The 17023-nt window shown below is 34.9% G+C and overlaps 2 protein-coding genes across 3 annotated transcripts in view; both read right to left on the reverse strand.

Annotated features, from left to right (window-relative positions):
• Positions 1 to 17023, reverse strand: part of LOC105220872 (cytochrome b-c1 complex subunit 8) — a 135018-nt gene that overhangs the window by 34928 nt on the left and 83067 nt on the right. For both annotated transcript variants that reach the window (XM_011197417.3, XM_029046053.2), the window contains exon 4: positions 10025 to 10116. The gene's annotated coding sequence lies outside the window, so the exon portion shown is untranslated. The remainder of the gene's footprint in view (positions 1 to 10024; positions 10117 to 17023) is intronic.
• LOC105220871 (uncharacterized) overlaps positions 1 to 17023 on the reverse strand; it is a 133347-nt gene that overhangs the window by 34928 nt on the left and 81396 nt on the right. The window contains exon 2 of the mRNA XM_054229001.1: positions 10025 to 10116. The gene's annotated coding sequence lies outside the window, so the exon portion shown is untranslated. The remainder of the gene's footprint in view (positions 1 to 10024; positions 10117 to 17023) is intronic.

The following is a 17023-nucleotide window of genomic DNA, read 5'->3' on the forward strand; positions in this document are numbered from 1 at the left end:
AAGTAGTTCTTAACAAATCACCAGCATCCTCAACTAATTGAGTCATTTAGAAACAATAAATTAAAAATTCAAATATTTGAAACTTTAAGTAGCAGTATGTCATTACTAATATACAAATGTACAAATTGAACAAAAAATATATTTGTGCGCATGTGCAAATAAATACCACACCAGTAAAGCTCGTCTGCATCGTCATTGCCGTGTGACATAATTAGTGAAAGTGAAATTGACTGAATGCGACGACATTAGCAACAACAACAACAATCATACTCACACAACTAGTACAACTATTTTTCATTGGCTATGCCAACGTTTGACCATCACGGCGCCAATACCAGCACATTGTAGCTATAGCGCCATCAAAAGCCTTAAACACTAACAACAAATACCAGACTTATAAGGTTGCTTTTCGGTGTTGTTTGCTTAATACAAATATTTTATACGAGTCGGTATGCCAGCGTGATGCTAATATAATGGAACAGTAAAGCATAGACAATGTGTATTAGATAAATACAAGAAATATTTGCATGCACGTGAGTAGAAAGCTTTTCATTTTGGCTACTTGGCGACGCTAGTGGCGAGCGCTGTCGAGCTTTAGCTTCTGAAAGAGAAATTTAAAATATTTTTTTTTTATAATTTATGGATTTTGAATATTAAATTAAGTTTGTACAAAACTGGTTTTAAAATTTGGGTTTGATATTTTTTTACTTCGTCTTGTAATGAGATCATCGTGAAAGACTGTCTCTATAAACCACATGTATGTATGTATCATTTCAGTAAATCTCTCCCAAAAAAGTTAAAGTTTCTCATATTCAAGCAACACTGTTTCAATGTGATATTCAAACACTTATTTCTTTTTGTTTCTGTTTTTTTTTTTTTGTATTTTTCCTTTTCGCAACGGCATTCACATTCATCAATGGATGCAACACGACAACACGCTTGATTTGTTGCACAGTTTGTTGAATAATTTGTTATTCTTGTTGTTGCTATTGCAATGTCTATTCCAACGGCAACATTGCAGATCAATGCCATCGGCGTTAGTAGCAATAGCAACAACACCAACAGCAAATTCAATTCACTGCACAACAACAATAACAACACAAATGCATACAAATAAACATTTGCCATTTTGTTTTTGTTTTTGCTTTATTTACTGCTTTTCTTTTTGTTGTAATAGCTGCCATTTATTCACGGCAACACAGTTATTGCTGTTGTTGTTGTTGTTGTTGCGTATGTGTTTTATCAAAAAATGCCAAATGAAATGGAAATGAAATTCCAAATGAAAACGAAACTGAAAATAATGATTGCAAAATACACACCGACACACATTTGCACACACCCATCGTTGGATACACGAGTGTGATACGAAGAAAAAAGTAGCGACTAGATAAACAAACGAATGTGCATGGCAGCATGTGCAATGCAGACTGTAAGTGCAGTAGCAACAACAGCAACACCAACGTGGAAAATGCAATAATTGCATTAGGGTGGCATAAAATATATAGGCTCAAAGGTAAGCTTTTGAAAGCAACAAAACGAAGTGAATTTAATATAGAAATATTCATAGGGAGCTCCACAGGAAATAGTCAAATCGCATGAGGCGGCCAATTGACTAGTCCATTTCGTGAGGTAACACTTGGGTTTCCATAAATTGATTGTGACAATCGCTGTGTGACTTGTGACGCCGTCCCGTTGGAACCACATATTGTCCAAGTCCATATTATCCAAATCGGACCAAAAATATTCGGTTATTAGTGATCGGTATCCCATTCGCAGTAACGTGCCGGTCTTGATCATCACGGAAGAAGTATGGCCCAATGATGCCTCAGGCTCATAAACCGCACGAAACTACCAATTTTTTCTAGAACATAGAAGAAGTCTGCGCAACTTCGTTCTGGATATTGTAGCAGACTAATCCTAGACCTATCCAGACTAGACCCTGACATACACAAAATATGTCCTACATGCAAAGAGTCCCCGCATGACACTAACCACCTCTTTGCATGCCCCCTTAACCCTACTCATCTAATACCTCTTTCCCTTTGGTCCGACCCTATCGAAACAGCTGCAGGCCTGGGTTACCGCTACAACAACTACATCAACAACCAATTTTCCGGAATGCAATGGTAACTCTTGGAGTACGTGTGGATTGCAGCCTGACTAATAACGCATATTTTGCTTATTGGCGAAGCCATTCAGTGAGAAATGAGTTTAAATCGTTGAATATGAATTTTTGATGAAAATCCGGATCATTTTTAAGCCCAATTCACGAACATACGACGATTCCGGTGGTCAAGCGGCTTCAGTGCTTGCGTCAATTTGATCATGTAAGGATGTAGGCCAATATCTTTTCGCAAAATTCGCCACAACGAGGACACAGAGATGACCAACGCTTGAGAACGACGTGTGAGAGACTGTTTTGAGTCCTCCTCAATTGATGCAAGCGGCAGAAATATTCTCGACACTACGGAATTTTTTTTGTCTAACTGACACGAAAACATTTTATACTGTGCGGATTCAAATTTTTCCACCAGACGCTCAATTGTTGATCTGTCAGGACGATTAAACTACCAGAAATTGTTAACTTAAAATTCTTAAAGTTGAGCCCACTGCCTCCGAATTTCAGTAGTAAATTTTTATAATTTCGAACGATCCACTCTAGTTATACACCCATACTTCGTAAAATATTATATATACCTGCATATTAAATGTAGGCTTATGTGTTACCTCTTTAAGGCAATTAATGCATTGAAGACGTCAGCGGTAGCAGTCTTACGAGTATACTCAAGGTGTATGGAAGGTGTTGTTTAAACAACATTGTGTGGGTGCATACTTTGCTCTTATTGTTGTTGTCGTGCTGTGGCGCTTGTTTGTTGTTGACACAAGTAAATGGGGTCAAAAGCAAATACGTGGCTTTATTGAATATTTGTAGTATTCCAGTGTATGTAATATCAAGGTAAATAATCGTGTAATATATATGCATATTGTAAACTCAAATCAGATCTTTTGCCGTTCAAAAATTATCTTTCTCTATAGGATCTCGACTTTTTAACTGATCTCGTAATCGAATTTATATTCCTACATATATGATATCGGTTAGGCTCTTCGACGGGTACGTAAAGGTGAGGTCTAAGGGAAACCAGAATCAAAGTGATGACAATTTGCACTTGTAAATCGGTGCCGGTGATGGAGGTCGTGCGATGCATCTGAAACAGTCGAATCAATTTTTTTTTTTAATTTTTATAAGTTTCTTTACTTTATGAACTAAAAAAATACCGAAGATGTTATAAAATTCCAAATTTTTTCGAAGTTTGAAAAAAAAATTCACTTTTTTAAGAAAAAAATTGACTTTAAGTAGCAAAACAAGTAGTTTAAATAATACTTTTGTCCAACATCAACTACTTTTGTCTAGTTCAAATAGAAGATAATTTAATACTGAAGCTGAAGATCACTTTGGTTTTTTTCGATCGGACATATATTCTTTTTGCTATCGCCGGCAGCGTTTTCTAACACTTGTGAAAATGAAAACTCGAGAAAACGCGCTTTAAAGATCTGCCTGAGCATTCGCACCAGCTCGACGTTCGGCCACTAAAACTGCTCTAGCTTCGAAAATATGTCGAATTGGCCTCTGGAATTTTAAAGACATATTCTTGGATAGTTTTGGAAGAGATTTAAAGCAAAACAAAAAAATCGATTTTTTGAAGCCTGTAAAGCAGACTATTCCTTAAGTTTCAACTCAACTTTATCAACTCAAAACTGTAATTGTATGCTGATGGCCCTCCAAGTCCTAATTGGAACAAACAGTGCTCTTTAACTGCTGCAATTTCGAAATCTTGGAGCAGTTTGAGCGCAGTTATTTATTTTTTAATCACGTGTGCTGATAACCCTTATCACTTAAGTCATTTGCATTCTTATGTATGTAAATATGTATATAATAATTTAAAAACATAACGTATTCACTTACATACAGGCCCCTTTGCCTACAAAGCTAAGTCTGTGTTGCTAGTGAGTTGTTGTTCCTACAACAAAGCGACCGTTAAAATTAATTGCTGTTGTGGTTATTAGCTGCTAACGAGTTGTCGCGCCTTATTTAAATATTTTTTAAATTTATTTTTAATTTTTTACTTTATTTGTGTCTGGTGGCAACAGTGTAAGCTGCACTCAAACCTACAGACATTAAATCTCTATACATACTGACACATATAACGTTACATACATACATATGCTACTATGTATGTGCGTCTATCTTTGAGCTACTTATTTTGCAATTGTGTTATCAGTTGAATTATAAACTTGTTTACAAATGTTGTTCAACATGTCGCAACTTTATTACGAGTCTTCGCATTTTTTGAAGCGAGTTTCGTTTTAGTTTTTTATTGCACAGTTTGGTTGTTGTTGTTGTTGTTTTTGTTGTTGTTGTTGTCTGCTCAGCACACATTCAGACATCTCTTGTTGTATTTGACACAAAGATTGCCATCTTCGTTGCTGTTGTAATGCAGTAAGTGATGTTCTTGCATTCGAGTTTTTTAAGCCTTTGAGTTTACTTGATTGCAAGTCGCCTGCAGTTTTGCACACACTAAAGTTTTCTTATATACATACATATATGTGTTTAGATGGTATGTTCACACACATGTCTAGCGCTAAGTTTTGCTGATTATGCAATTTTTTTTAGAACACATCACATAGAAATGCCAAGTTGCCTGAAGATTAAAATAGTATATTATTTGCTGGATGTTTTACTTATACTTAAATGCCTATAAATGTATTTGAAAATGCATCATTTGTGTCGCTGCTGAAGTTATATAATCAAAACGCTGTTGTCATGTCAACTGAGAACGTTACAAGTTATATTTATAGACAGCAGCTACATGCATACACATATACATATATACATGTTATATAGATTTGTATTTTATTCAGCTAAGATTTTTCATTATTTTGATACTTTTCAGACGCTAAATTAATTAATATTTTGAAAATATTAGAAAACCATATTAGAGTATTATAGTTTTGTTCACATAACGGTTGTATGTAAGACCCAAAACTAAACGAGTTAGATATTGAGTTGTACGAGGGCTGCTATATATTTTTCTGGCCTAGGCAACACTAAGTGTTGCCAGGTGCAATCTGACATTTCCATTGGAAAGTTTGACATTTTTTAGCATAACATCACTCAGAACGTTTTGTCATTTAATCATGAATTGTTTTATTTTATTTTATTTTTGTTTTTATGAATTAAAAAATTCATTTCGGCCAAACAATGGAATTAACTCGTGAACATTTTCGTGCGATCATTTTTCACAACTTTCGACGTGCATCGATGAACTAAAATCTTTGTATGGCTATAGCACTGTGAAAAACTGGTACAACGAATTCAATCGTGGCCGACGCTCGCTCAAAGACGAATTCCGTGAAGGTCGTCCAAAACAGCCGTTGTGCCAGAAAACATCGATGCCGCACGTGAATTGATAATGCAAGACCGTCATGTAACATACCTTCAGATAGTGGCATGCCTATGCATTTCTCCCACCGGCATACATTGGATATTGCATGAACACCTGGCAAGGTAACAAAGGTTTATTTTCGTTGGATCCCGCACAATTTGACAATCGACCAAAAAAAGGCTCAAAAAAGTGCTTCGATAATTGGTTTGAGCGCATGCAAAAGTGTATAAATCTTGATGGAGAATATTTTGAAAAACAATAAAACCATTTTCGTTAATAAATATTCCTATTTTCATTATTAGGCCAGAAATATATATAACAGCCCTCGTATATGTATACCAAAGTGATGAGGGTGAGGAGTGGTGTTCAAATCCGGATGTCTGTCTGTCCATCCGTTCGTCCGTCCGACTGCGCAAGCTGTAACTTGAGTAAAAAATAAGATATATCGTGTTTCTTGGCATCATAGGAGGGTTGCTTTCGAAGATTGGCGAAATCGACACGCCCACAAAATGGTGAAAACCGAAAACCTATAAATTGTCATAACTATGCCATAAATAAGCTTTGAAAATAAAACTTGGTACATAGGATCGCACTTTGAAGAGGTATTTTTGGGTGTAATTTTTGGGGAAGTGGGCGTGGCCCCATCCCTACTAAGTTTTTTGTACATATCTCGTAAACTACTAAAGCTATATCAACGTAACTTTCAGGAGTCGTTTTTCTCAGGTATTTCCTTATACAGTCTAAAAATGGAGGAAATCGTATTATAACCACGTCCACCTCCCATACAAAGGTTATGTTGAAAGCAACTAAAAATGCTTTAATTCAGTAAGGAAACACACCAGAAACTTATTGGACAAAAACCATATTTCCGAAAGTACTCGACCAATTTTAATGAGATTCGGTTCATAACATTTTTCTTGCATTCCAATGATATTTTTTGAAAATATGCCAAATCGGTTAACAAACAACCGCTACTTCCTATATATCAGAACTGTGAAGTCGATCTGAGCCGTTTACTTTACAATATATAAAGTAAGCACTAGTGAAGCTATCAGAACAGATCTTTGCACAAACACTGCATTCATAGTGTGATATCGCCCTTCTAAAAATCGCCGAAATCGGAGGTTTTCAAGACCCCATATATCGAACATGAGGATCTCAGTGCTTCTAACAAATTTTTTAACGAAACATAGGAAAGTCTCCCAGATATATTGAAGAAATTTATGGGGAATATTTTTCTTCTAATAATAAGTAAACATATGTAAGTATGAGTCTTATTAACACTGTCATGATCTCAAATCTTTGGTGTAGGATCTCTAATAAGGCACACTCAACTAATTTAAGTGATTTTATATTGACTATTCAAGACACTAGTAGAAGTGAAAGGTAGTAAATGACTTTCTTCATCTAGGATACATCATAAAGACGTCAGCCACGAAATCAATTGGAGAATCACTCTTGACAACAGGTGCTATCACGAGCTCAGTAGGCAGTTGAAAAGTACCGCCCTCTCTCGCAAAATAACGCTCTATAAGTTGATCATTATACTCGTCCTTAGATATGGTTTGGAGGCATGATGAACATGAGCTGCGCTGGCTGGGCCATATTGCTTGAATAGCAGAAAACACTCCAGAAACGTAAAATATATGATTCGGTGCCCAATGTAGGCCAACGAAGAAAATTACGATCTAAACTCAGATGGCAGTATCAAGTGGATACAGACCCGGCGATGCTTACATTCTCCAACTGGCGATATTGATAGTGTTTTGAAGGGACAGGGAAACTGCTAACATTGATTTATTGCACTGATCTCGAGGAATTTTAATAAAAAGTATTTATTCTTATCTCTATTCTTATTTAAACTGTATTCCATTATATAACATATCGAAGTTCTACAGGTTCTTATGAAGTTTGCCAAAGGAAAGGAAAAAAGAAAAGACATTAACTAGTATAAAGTGCTAGATACTCGCTGTTATGTAAACCAAAACAATAAACTTAGAAAAGAGGCTCAAAAGAGAACACACAGGGGAACTAAACGCTGATTTGCCTAAGCCACTAACTAAAACCGCAAATCATTTACACAAGCTCTTTACTCGTACTAGTACTTTAAGCTTATTTGCTTGAGAAATAGTGATTATGTATGTAAACTGACAGGAACTAGATCTGTGTGTCAGTCAGTTGCAATACAAATATTACTACTTGTCATACACATAGCTATATACAAATGTACATGCCACTTGATACTCCTACATGAGTGATTGCAAAGGCGCACAATTACACTACTGTACTATATGAATATGTATGTGTGTATGCATGTGAGTATCCATGTCCATGTAATGCAATTTTTCATTTGACACATCGTTAACAATTGGTGGCAAATTACTGACAATTACATGCGGCTCGAGTGCGGAAAATCTAGTTTAGTAGAATAATTTGTATTGCCCTGCACACACACACTCACACACATACACTTGCAATACACTTTCAATTGTTTGTGAGTGTTTGTGTGTGTGTGTTGGTTGTGTGTGCCAATGGCAGTGGCACTAGTGACGCACTTGCAACATTTTTCAACATTTGTCACATTTGCAACATTTTGCGTTGGTGTTGCTGCATCAGTTCGTCGCCACACCGCCACCGTATCATATTATGTCAATTGCTGTTGTTGTTTGTGTATTTTATTGTGTATGGCACATAAATAAATTGAAACGTGGCAGGCTGGCTCACAATCATCATCTGCTATGATGGACGGCTGAATTGATTGTAATGAATGTGAGAATGACAGCCGACAATTGAGTAAGTGAGTGAGTGATTGAGTGAAACATATACATGCATACATACATACATATATGTATGTGATAGCTGTTTACGTGTGCAAACAAAGCTAATGAAATTGAAAATGGAATTGAGTATGAAAAGTGTTGAAAATTGAAATTAGAATAAATGATGGAATATAATAAATTAAAGTGCATATATATGTATGTATATGCGTATGTAGGTGAGTTAATGAATGATGGACAGCTAGAATAAGTGACTTGTGTGGCAGGTCGATTTGTATGTGCACTTTTATGAAAAGGAGCAATAGTCTTTGCCTTTACAGACATGTTTACGAGGACAGCTAGATAAGTCAGTGTATTGCATTTTTTTTTTCAATACAGACAGAATAACATAACCAAACGAAATTATCTGTACAGGGTATGTTCAAAAATTTACGGAAATTTTCAAATTTCCAATTGTCAATATTTGTATACTCTCGCATGAAGACGGATGAAAGCAAGAACCAGTGAAGTTATCTGAACAAAACAAATACTGCATTTCTAGTATGACATCGCCCGTCTAAAAATCGCCGAAATCGAACAAAAACTTTTCAAGGCCTCAGATATGGAACATGGGGACCTATGTCTTATGGTTAATTTTCAGTCGAAAATTTTGGTAAATGTCTAAGATATTAGCAAGAAATTCAGAGTGAATATTTTTCTTCTAATGATGTGTCTCTCTGTCAAAAAATGGGTGAAATCGGGTCATAATTTTCACTAGGTCCCATATTAGGGGTTTCAACCATCCGATGGGCTTTATACCGTCTATATTGGTTAATATGTTAGATATCTTAAAAAAAATTAAGTGAGCATATAGTCTTGGATATAGTGTACTTTGGTGGCGAAAAGAAGTGAAATCGGTTCAGGAATTACCTCAACCTTGATATACAATATATGATAATTACCGTTATTCTAGTGGATTTATGCCGAATATATGGGTCAAATTCTGTGTTATCTTAATAAAATTAGCTCAAGAAATGGTAAAAGTATAAAATGTTCAGTTACACCCAGTCGGTTACCCTTTCTTGTTTTTAATATTTTTTTTTTTTTTCAAAAAACTACAATTCCCGTTATTTTTTTTGAACACACATAACTTAGAAGAGGCTCTATCATAAAGGATTTCGATTGTTCTTATTGATAAAAGGAGAATACCTTAAAGAATAAAATATAATCATTCTTAAAATATGTCAAGTCTTATCGAATATTCTTCATTTCTTAACGATCAAGGTTTCTCTACACCAGTCAACATTTTTAGGTTTATAGACTTGTAATGCCTAGATAGGTTAAATGGTCTCGAAAATTAGCTGAACAAAACGTGCCTCACTCTTAGAAAATTATTTTGCCGATTCGATTCAATTGAATCAGAGTAGTTTTATGGATATAAAGTCAATAAAGATGCATTTCCATTTTACAAAAATTATGTTAAATATAAACGACTGGATTTGGTATATGAATATTGAGATATTTTCGCTTTAAATTGTCATTGTAATTGATAAAAGAATCAGATATGAGAAATGCTTCAAATTTAGTCTTGACTTGACTATTTAAAACTAAAAAGTTAATACCATATTATTCGATATTCGTTAAATAATTTGAAAACATTCGACATAAAAAAATAATGGATTAAATGTAAATCTTAAGTAACTAATACAAAATATAAATACTTATTATTGGTTTTATCCAACTTCCCTCGTACAAAATATGGCTTTAGTTCCAAACATCATACAATATGTTTAGACATATATTTATTAAGTGTCAAATAATTACCTTATTTGCATAAAAAACACTTCATCACTTCATTGGTGTTTTTGTATTGTTATCATTGTTGTAGTTTTGTGGCACAATTGTTGTTAATTTAACTGAAATATAATAAAAGAAAACACTGATTAGTTTCAATTGGTATTGTATAATACAATTTAAGCGCTTATGTAAGCTAAGCTTTTGTATAGATTTTTCTAAATTTTATTGGTCTATAAAAACACACACACACACATTTAAAAAAGTTGGAGTGCTTGAACTATAGAGCTATACTATAAAGCTATAGTGCTTATGTACATTATTTCATTAAATGTAAAAAAGAAAATCATAAAAAATACATATTTACATTTGCATATTTTATTTTCACATAAAAACACATTTACGATTCCCCGAAAAGAAAACGAAAAAAATCAAAAAAAAAAAAAAATGGAGCATTTATTTTTAAAATTCTTGCACTTGCATGCAACACTGCAATATTTATGTAAACGCCTTTACCGGCCAAACATAAAATAGATGAGCTGTCTGAGTGTGGGGAAAAACTGGGTCAACAAAAATTTAAAAATAGGAAATTACTGTTGGCAAGAGCCTACGGCATTTACAAGGCAATTCAAATATTTCTGGTGAAAAAAACAAACTCAATTAAAATATTAATTAAAACGAGTGCAGTGGAAAGTTTAAGAATTCACTACAAGACAGTGATATTATGCTGTTTAATACAAGAACATAACAATATATTTGTAGTTCTTATAATCTGTACTGTTTTAATGTGAAACTTGGAAAAAATCGGAAGTAATATTTAATAATAAATTTTTTCCCGAAATTTCAAATCTCTGTTGTGAATCCTTCAGTTTTTAATCTTATAATCTTATAAGAATGGATTTGAATATGTTTCGCCAAACATAACCTAAAATTCCTCTGCGTGATTTAAATTGATCAGTGGCGAATCCAGAAAAATTTTTTGGGGGGGTTTTACGAAAAGTTTTTTTATTACTCAACGTAATTTTAATATAGCAGTTCCCTCGCGAAAATTCAGTTTTGTTTTCTTTTTTGTGTATTTTTCCCAAACTACGAATTTGACGCTAAAAAAACTCGAGAAATATTTTCTTTTTATGAAAGGGTGATCAACTGTTCAGAACAAAACTTTCTTGCGGAGGTGAAAATGTGGAAACATTGCGAACTTCAGGCAAGCATTTTCGGAATGCTCTCGAAGCTTTAGAAGCAGTGAACAAAACGTCTTTTGGGAATGTTTTCAAGATTTTACGCATATTGACGTTATTGCCTGTTTCAATAGCATCACCGGAAAGAAGTTTTTCAAGTTTAAAGAGAATTAAAACCTCTTTACGAAATACGACAGGTCAAGATAGACTTAATGGTCTAGCATCAATGAATATTCATAGGGATAATGATCTGTCAGTTGATGAAATACTAGAAGAATTCTTTCAAAAACCAGGGAAAATATAACATGGAATGTGAGATCCCATGTAATCATTAATTAATCACTGAGTTTCAGCGAATCTGCTTGTACGAATTATATGAATAACAACAAAAATCTTGTAACTTATTATAATTGCTTATAATTTGATGTGATTTTTTTGATCAATAACCTCATTCCAAACCCATATCCACAAACATATATTTTTCTCTGAGTTTAGGGGGTGTTTTAACACCAAACCAAACCCCGTGGATACGCCACTGAAATTGATAAAACTATTGAAATTACAAACAGATACAAAACGAACTATGTAGAACTAGAAGATCACTGAAATATAGTTATAAGAGTGGAGATATCCCTTATCCCTTGTTTCTTCAATGCAAAAGATCGAAAACAAATAAGGACAAATTAAATTTAGGTTAGATAAGGTGCTCAAACAGATTATGTTATATTTGGCACACTTTTCTGAACAAATTCCAATCCATTTTGATCCAAATAGACCCTGGGTTTCTAATGATTAAATAACTACACGAAATAATTCCTCTGGTGAGGTAAATTATCAATTGAGTTTTAACATTTTTTCACAATTTTGTTTTCCTAGAAGATTTAATAAATTTGACTTTTAGACTATCCGTCAATAACTGGTCTAAAGGAGGGAGTAAAAAGAATTGTTGTAGTGTTTCGATCACATTGAAATAGTTCAGAGTATTGAAATTCAGATTTTACTCGTGTTTCGAGATCGTATCTATTAGCCTGTAGCGTTGAAGATTGAGAATAGTTTTTCTTTCCATATTTCATTCTTAATTGAAAAAATTAATGTTGTTATTAAAGGAACATAAAATATTATCTTATTTATAGTCCAATCAAAGCGCGCTGAAAGGATCTACAGGGTTGTAAAACCGCAAAGGTTATGTGCAAAGCGGTAGCTCGTAAATATACAAGGTTCCTACAGGCACTCGATAGAATGGGATGTAGGACCATGGTTGGCATTCTTACTGGTCACAGATAAGTAGCGGCTGTCAGATCGGTAGGAATGCAGAAAGTGTCAAGATCTGGGCACCAAGAAAACAATGGAGCATCTCTTGTGCGTTTGTCCTGCATTAGCGAGACAACGATTTAGGTTTTTAGGGGCCTCACAATACGATAAGTTGAAGGAGATATTGATATATCGATATGAGGTCTCATAAATTCTTAAAATTCACTAGCGCAAGCATCGTAAACGATGACTACTACTCAGGGAATAAGTGAAGACACGCCATCTAGTATCGCTAAGGACCATAACTGGTCTATGCGTGGCCTGCGGGCGTACGGAGGCCAACCTAACTTATAGTCCAAGACCACATGCAAATGTGAGGTAGACTCGACGATCTCGAAAAACGATCTGATACAACGATTTTAATAGTCGACTCTTAGAATTTAGGTAAATTTTTCTAGCTCAAGGTACTCCAAAGCTTGGAAAGAAGGAGTGTCAACTAAATATTTATAAAAAAAATATATTTTTTTTGTGTAATTGTAGACAGTGAAACATATGTATGTACATATATACCATTCTCGCAAATATACATATATTCCATATATTACAGCCATTGTACTATAAAGGAATATGCATTTATATAGCCGACTGAGGATGTACTTTGCATCGGAAACTTTTGAAAGAGATTACACCGAATCGGAGCGGCAACAATAACTGTGGTTGGCGCAATGCGTCACGCTTCATTTGCTTACCACTGCTATGCATATATTTGCATTTACATATGTAACTGTTTATGTGCAATATTGCAACGTTTGCAATGGATTGTACTTGCATTTTTTGTTGTAGTTTTTCTTATTGCAATGCAATGGCAGACAAGAGTTTCACCCACAACAAAGCAAGGCGCGTACCAATCACCGGCAATGGTTTCTGCTGTGTCATTGTTGCTGTTGTGCATAATAGACAGGGAATGCATGAATGAATGAATGGATGGTTGTTTTACTATTGATTTCGCGATTGTACGCTCCTATTTGTTTATTGTTATTGTTTTTGTTGTCTTTATTTTATTTTATTGTTTTTTTTTGCTAAATATCGCTTGTACGAGTATATCCATTGACAGCCACAGCGTTTTGCCGACAAATTTATTGCCTTTTATTCGACTAAACTTCACTTGCTTCCCCAACAGCCCGCTCCCGACACTGACAACCCTCCTGACGGCACGCTTCACTTTCTATTTTATAGCAAAACAAACGACGGCGATGGCGGCGGCGGCAACAATTGCTGCAATACACCCCAGTTACGGTGGTTATGTGCAACAATACATCAACAACAATAACATCAATCGTGTCTGCAACTTTGTATATTGTTTGTTTGGCAGCATGTATATGTGAGTGTGGAGGTGTCATGCGGCAAAATGTGGCAACATGCAATGCATTTTTGTGAATGCTTGACTTTTGCTTTTACCATTTAAATTGCTTGATTTTTTTTCCATTTGCAGCGACCTCCAACAATGTGGGAGGTCGTGAACATCTGTGAATGAAAGAAATACTAGTACAATAACAATAACAATGTTTGCTGGTAATTAAAAGCATTAAAGGCAAGGCTTTACAACACAATCGTGAGTACACAATAGGTTATATTGGTAGCTATGGCTATGGATGTGGAAATTTGAGGCAATATTATTTGAAGCCTCTCGGGTCCTATATGTAGACGTCATTAAGTTAGAATGGAAAAATATATACAAATAAGTCAAAGGTGTATTCTTGTGAAGACTTGCCTTTCATTATATTGTACCAAGCCCACTGAGACATATTTTACTTTAAAAGCTAACGAATATCAGTTTTAATGTAAGAGGATAGATTTCAGACTATGTAACTCTAAAGCGATAGTATGTATGTATGTAATTGGCGTAGAAATCGTTTAGCCGATTACAGCCGAATTGATAATAGTGCGCTATTTCTCTCTTTTCCTCGCAGTACAGTGTCAGTTGGAAATTCCACGAGTAACCAAGTCGCTCTCCACCTGGTCCTTCCAACGGAGTGAAGGTCTTCCTCTCCCGCGACTTCCCCTGGCGGATACTGTATCGAACACTTTCAAAGCTGGAGTGTTTTTATCCATTCGGACAGCATGCCCTAGCCAGCGTAGTCGCTGTTTTTTATTCGCTGAACTATGTCAATGTCGTCGTATAACTCGTACAGCTCATCGTTCCATCGTCTGCGGTATTCGCCGTTGCAATGTTCAATCATCTAGCAAAATTTTTCTCTCGAAAACTCCTAGTGCCGTCTCATTGGAAGTTGACATCGTCCACGCTTCTGAACCATAAAGTAGGACGGGAATCATGAGTTTGATTTTTGTTCGTCGAGAGAGGACTTTACTTTGCAATTGCCTACTCGGTCCAAAGTAACACCTGTTGGCAAGAGTGATTCTGCGTTGGATTTCAAGGCTGACATTGTTGGCGTTGTTGTTGCTTGTTCCCAGGTAGACACAATTATCTAGGACTACAAAGTAATGACAGTGACATGGGAGCCAAGACGCGAGTGCGCTGACTGTTTGTTTGATGACAGGAGATATTTCGTCTTGTCCTCATTCACCACCAGACCCATACGCTTCGCTTCTTTATCTAGTCTGGAAAACGCAGAACAAACGGCGCGGTTGTTGCTACCACTGATATCAATATAATCGGCGTACGCCAGCTACTGTACACTCTTGTGCAACATTATATGAAAAGCTTTAAATACTTTAGTAGACGAATACAGTAAAATAATTTGTTAAGCGACAAATAAAAATTTAAAGCGACCTCTTAAGCGGAATTCATTTAATTGCCTTTCCCGATTGAGTGGCCTAAAAGTCTTACATGTTAAGAAGGGGCACTTAGCGGGGATTACTGTATATTCGAAAAAATTAATCTTCTATTTTAATAAGTCACATAATGTACTCGAATAATTTGTCATATTCGAGAGGACAGACTTCACTCAAGTAAGACGACTAGCAGTTGAAAATCGATGTACGAGCTATAGCCTTATAGCCTATTCAGACTTTCTAAGCTTTAATCCAGTTTGCATACTTTAATGTTGTTTGAGCAATTAAATGAAGGCAAATATATTTTGGAATAGTATAGCCAACTAGTAAAAGGTGTCACTAAATATGCTTCATTAAGTATTAATATTAAGTTATTTAGGAACTTTTGATAAAAAAGAAAAAAAAAATATTAGGTCTACAACTTTGCTTCCGCCGTTTTCCAATAGATGTCTCTAGGGTCAAGCACTGGTCGATTAAATCGATTTTTTTATATTGATCTTGGGCTTTGGGTCAACATTAACCTAACAAAATATTTGTAGAGATCTGTTTGCACTTATTCTCAATTGAAAATGTCACTTTTTGTGCCCAATTCTCGACATTTGCCGGAAATTTTGCTTTTCTTTTTTAATTCCAAGAAAAGTGCGGCATTTGTATCCGTTTTTATACAAAAAAAAAAACTTTAATTTACAAAAAAAATGGCGGAAGTAAATTGTAGACCTAATATAAAAAAAAAAATTCCAAATTTTTAATAGAAAATTATTATTATAAATTTAAATATATTTTAGGTTATTAAATTTTATATTTTATTTTGCAATAATTGTAGGCATGTCAGGTTTAAATTCTACCGTTACACATACTCATAAATGCCAACAAAAATTCATGCAACAGCTTATTTATTCGGCAGTGTTCGATATAATTACAATTATTACTTGCTATATTACCAACCATAGCGAAACCTTGGACCAACAACACATCAGTTGACTATAAATAATTTTGTGATATGAACACACAACACACTGACAGACTACAGGAGACTTTGTGATTTCATGCACAACGAACATTCACTTTCAAACTCAGCGAAGCGTGTACAAAAAATCAAAACAAACAACACAAAAATGCATTTAATATGCGATTATTGTTGTTGGTGTTGTTATTGTTAATTTCATTATTGTATTGAATCATAGTGAATGTTGATAAAAAATTTTGAGTAACACTTTGCAATTGCAATCACTAAAATTCATAAAAAGTTTATGCAAACACATACTTATATTAGCATACATACATACATATATATTTATAGATATATTTACATATATATGTACGTATATATATGCAACTGCATATTGTTGCGCGCCAAAAAGTCGCTGCTTTGCACATTTGCCAGTATTATTTCATTAGTGAATGCACTCTTACGCATTTGGCAAATAGGCAGTGGCTGCCTCTGCTCATTGCGTTGCGTTGCGCCCGCTTGCAACAACGCGTAGTTCAGCGATTCTGTGCAGCAACTGCAATGGTGCGACAGCTTGGCTTGCACCAACGCATTGCAAAATGCCAAACGTGTTTGCTTTAGCACACTAAAACACTGCATATGTACATATGTATGTTGTTGCTGTTGCTGTTGTTATTGTTGTTGCCTTGGTACCAATGCACTGCAAAACTGGTTTATCCAGTTTTGTGAATACTTTGCATTCTTCTTACAGCATCCATTAAATAAAAAGTAAAAACGACAAAAAGAAAAAGCAAAAAAAAACAAATAACAACAACAGCAACAACAATAATAAGTGTAGACAACAACGCAACATTGCAA

The sequence above is a fragment of the Zeugodacus cucurbitae genome, chromosome 4, assembly GCF_028554725.1.
Source record: "Zeugodacus cucurbitae isolate PBARC_wt_2022May chromosome 4, idZeuCucr1.2, whole genome shotgun sequence".
Lineage (NCBI taxonomy): Eukaryota > Metazoa > Arthropoda > Insecta > Diptera > Tephritidae > Zeugodacus > Zeugodacus cucurbitae.